Source organism: Ornithorhynchus anatinus, chromosome 9 (assembly GCF_004115215.2).
Source record: "Ornithorhynchus anatinus isolate Pmale09 chromosome 9, mOrnAna1.pri.v4, whole genome shotgun sequence".
In the NCBI taxonomy this organism is placed as follows: Eukaryota; Metazoa; Chordata; class Mammalia; order Monotremata; family Ornithorhynchidae; genus Ornithorhynchus; species Ornithorhynchus anatinus.
The window spans coordinates 33060607-33065196 of NC_041736.1; the positions used below are offsets into that span (position 1 = coordinate 33060607).

Consider the following 4590-nt stretch of genomic DNA (forward strand, 5'->3'; position numbering starts at 1 on the left):
TAGCTATTGAATCTGACAGTCGCAGCAGATACTTTAACAGCTATGGATTCCCATCTTATATTGACTAAGGATAACAAGGAATGTGGTTGATGTTAACTGCCAGAGTGACCACAGCCTCAACAATCGTGGGACACCCCCCCCCCGATCATCGGACCATATCTAGGACAGCCAGGTCAATTCCATTTATGTAGCAATCTAAGGCCTGGGCATTTAAAAGATCACATACACCCTTTCCAAGATAGGCCTACCATATTATTTTTTTCAACGGCAATCTTTGTCAGACTAAACGTTGCCTTCGAATACCTGTGTTTTTCCCTTCAAATTCGGTAGCGGTACTGTTTCGTTGTTGTTTCTGCTATTTTTTGATCTGCCGTTGGACCGGATGGGTCCTGTAGGATTACAAACCATTACTCTATGGCACATGGGACATTCTTACGCATCGACAGGAATCATTAAGTAAAGACGCTTCATTGGATCCCAATGAGAATCAGGCTACTAAATAGCTAAAGGGAGCTGGGGACACACAGACCTTCCACTGTCCCAGGATTCCTGTCAGCATCCCCCGAGTTCATTTCTGTTCCTTTCAGACCTTTGCAGAGCTGAGTATTTTAAGGGACTGTGAGATGGAACCTTTGGTTTCATATTTATTCAGAGCTTTGCTTCCAAAGAGCTCAAAACCCAGGAGGGTCACTCATCGGTGCAGGATCACTCAGAGGTATACAGATAAATGATTAGCCCTGTTTACCTAGGAGAAGTAAATGAAATCTTGTGGCAGATCACCCTCAGCTTAAGGGCAGGGCTCCTAGGCAATGCTCCTGGTTCTGCCAACTGGGCTTCCACACCGTAGATCTTCTACAAGTTGCCCGATTTTAATTTTGAGAATTTGGCACAAGGGCTTCAGTCTTGTACCAATCGATCAATTAATCAATGGAATGGCTTAAGTTCCCTCTCAGGATCGCACCTGGAGAGTTTCCAGTACTCTACCGATCTCGGCTACGGGAGGTAGAGTCAAGCAGAGGCCTACCCCATTCCATTCCTAGCTTAGGCAGCGGCTAGTGAGCGGAAGGCAATCTGCTACAAGTCAGATGTCACCTGGGCTGGGCAGCAGCAGTATAGGAGAGAGGATAGAGACTCAAATTTTCTCCGCAGAAGAAGGCAATGGTAAAGCCCTTCTCTATTTTTACCAAGAAAACTCTATGGATCCACTACCAGAAAGATTGCGGACGGAGGTGGGGTGTTCTGGGAGAGATGTGTCCGTGGAGTCGCGATGGGTCGGAAACGACTCAATAGCATACGACAAGACATATTAAATTCTTACTCTGTGCAGGAGTACTCTACTAAGCACTTGGGAGAATACAGCAGAGTTGGTAGACACGTTGCTTGTCCACGTCGAGCCCACGGTCCAGAGGGAGACACTTGCATTAATACAAATAAATGATTTACAGATATGTAATAATAATAATGATGATGGCATTTGCTAAGCGCTTACTCTGTGCCAAGTACTCGTCTAAGCACTGAGGTAGATACAAGGTAATCAGGTGGTCCCACGTGGGGCTCACAGTCTTAATCCCCACTTTACTGATTAGGTAATCGAAGCACAGAAAAGTTAAGTGTCCTGTCCAGGGTCCCACAGCGGAAAAGAGGCAGAGGTGCAATTAGGGCCCACTTTCTCTGACTCTCAAACCTGTGTTCTTTCCACTAATGATAATAATAATGTTGGTATTTTTTAAATGCTTTCTATGTGCCAAGCTCTGTTCTAAGCGCTGGGGGAGATACAAGGTCATCAGCTTGCCCCACTTGGGGCTCACAGTCTTAACCCCCATTTTATTGATGAGGTAACTGAGGCATAAAGAAGTTAAGTGACTTCTCCAAAGTCACACAGCTGACAAGTGACAGAGCCGGGATTAGAACCCACGACCTCTGACTCTGAAGCCCGTGCTCTTTCCACTGAGCCACCTCGCTTCTCTGGATTGAGAGGAAAGAGCGGGTTTCAGCGATATTGTGAAGGTGAAAGCAACAGGACTTAGTGATGGCTAGCGTGTTTGGTTTGAATGAGAGAGAGGAGTCAAAGATAACATCAAGGATGTGGGCTTGTGAGACCAGAAGGATGTTAGCATGGAAAAGTCAGGGGGAGGACAGGGTTTGCGAGGGAAGACAGAGAGTTCTGTTTGGTCAATTTGAGCTTGAGGTGAAAATAGAGATGTCTTGGAGGAAGGAGGAAATGCGAGACTGCAGAGAGGGAGAGAGATCAGGGCTGGCGCTGTAGATTTAGGCGTCATCCACGTAGAGGTGGTAATTATGGGAAGCAGCATGGCCTAGTAGCATGAGCCCAGCCTTGGGAGTCAGAGGTCAGAGGTTCTAATCCCGGCTCAGCCATGTGTGTGCTGTGTGACTGTGGGCAAGTCACTTCACTTCTCTGGACCTCGGTGACCTCATTAATTGGGGATTAAGAGTGTGACCATCATGTGGGACGGGGACTGTGTCCAACCTGCTTACCTTGTATCTACCCCAGCTCTTAGAAGAGTGCTTGGCACATAGTGAGCACTTAACAAATACCATCATTATTATTATTGAACCCATGGGAGAGAATGAGTTCTCATCTTTGAGCCTTGTATTTTTTTTTACTCTTATATGGAAGAGTGGGGGGTCCAGATAATTTCCAGTGAACTTTTTGGCCATTTCTCAGTCAAGACAGTTAACAGAGTATTCTCTCTGCTGTACAGCCCCAGGACCCAGGAATCTTTCCAAAGAGAAAAAGGTTTGGCAAGAACCTTGCCACACTTCATAGAATTATTTCCTTCCCTGTGGTCAGCTTTATGGGGTACTTAGTGTAGGTGGGCACGCATTAAAACAGAGCTCACAAATTATAATGGGGAGCAAAAGAAATTACTTGGGACTGGGAAAATTGGCAATTTGGCTGAGAAAGGTTTTTTAATTCTAGTATCCACTTAAGGCTATTGAAAATTAGATCCTTTAGAGACTGGGCTGAGTAAAACCTGATTAGATGATCACAAAACTCAAATGAAGACACATCAAATGAGGTGGGCTTTGAACTTCATTCTTTTCCCTCTCTTCTGTTCTCTTCACTGATCCCACTCATCTTCTTTCCTCCATTTCCTCCTCTTCTCTGATCTCCCGTATCCTTAATTCAATCGGCTCTTTTTCCTCATCCGGTTTCATAAGAGATACAGATCGCCAGACCTTACAACTGGAGGGAGATGAAATCTTTCAGTTTTCCAGTTTCGAACATTTTATGTGTGCTTCTTTCGCTGTTCTTAGTGTTTGAAGACTCCGCTTGAAGATTTAATCAGTGGACTGCGATGATGTCCGGTCAGACAAGTGCATGAAAGACAATCCCTTCTAGATTATGAGCATGTACAGAATGCTCTTTGCTTCCTTACACACCACGGGAATCAGGGGACTTTGATTCCAGTTCTGACTCTGCAGGAAGGGGCTAGGTCACCGGTAGTGAAGGTTTCTGAAAGAGGAATCATCTCAAGTGTTTCATAAACTGAAGAGGGAAAGAAGGAATCCCTGAAAAATAGAAGGTGAACGTGGGTGGCAAAGATCATGATGGCTTTGAAGGCAGCACCCTAGTTTTCTAATCATCATCATCATCATTACTGTGGTATTTGTTAAACACTGACTCTACGCCTCCCCTCTCAGGGTCGCACCTGGAAAGTTTCCAGTGCTCTGCCAGTCTCAGCTACGGGAGGGAGAGTCAAGCAGAGGCCTACCCATTCCATTCCAAGCTTGGCCAGTGGCTAGCGAGCGGAAGGCCACCTGCTACAAGTCCAAACTCTCCGTGCTGGGCAGCAGCGGCCCGGGAGAGAGTCAAGGGCAGAGAATTGAGATTATTGCACGAAGACGGCAATGGTAAACCAGTTCCGCATTTTGACCAAGGAGACTGTATGGATCCGCTACCAGAACAATTGCAGATGGACAGCGGGGTATTCTGGGAGAGATGTGTCCGTGGTCTCCCTATGGGTCGGAAATGACTTGAAGACATAAGACAAGACAAAACTCTATGCCACGCACTGTACTAGAGAAGCAGCGTGGCTCCGTGGAAAGAGCCCGGGACTGGGAGTCAGAGGTCATGGGTTTGAATCCCGGCTCTGCCACTTGTCAGCTGGGTGACTGTGGCCGAGTCACTTGACTTCTCTGTGCCTCAGTTACCTCATCTGTAAAATGGGGATGAAGACCGTGAGCCTCACGTGGGGCAATCTGATTACCCTGTATCAGCGCTTAGAACAGTTCTCGGCACATACTAAGCGCTTAACAACGCCAACATTATTATCATTATTATTACTAAGTGCTGGAGTAGACACAAGATCATCAGATTAGACACAGTCCTTGTCCCCAGTGGGGCTTACAGTTTAAGAGGGAGAAAGAACAGGAACACGGAGTGCCAACTACACATTTCTGAACTCACAACCACAACTCACAACCCTATTACTCATGCACTCACTCATCAAGATAATCATGTTTCCTCATCCTCCTGTACGCTATTTGAGTGCCCTTTTCCTCCCTGGGCTGTAGGTTTCTTGAGGGCAGCTTCTTTTTTCCCCAAAAAGATACAAGATTTAGCCT

General features: G+C 46.3%; 1 non-coding gene across 1 annotated transcript; it reads left to right on the forward strand.

Moving 5' to 3' along the window:
- Nucleotides 1-943: 943 nt before the first annotated feature.
- Nucleotides 944-1082, forward strand: LOC114814382. The gene has a single exon (XR_003762180.1). It is a non-coding gene; the product is annotated as a small nucleolar RNA SNORA7 (small nucleolar RNA).
- Nucleotides 1083-4590: the final 3508 nt, after the last annotated feature.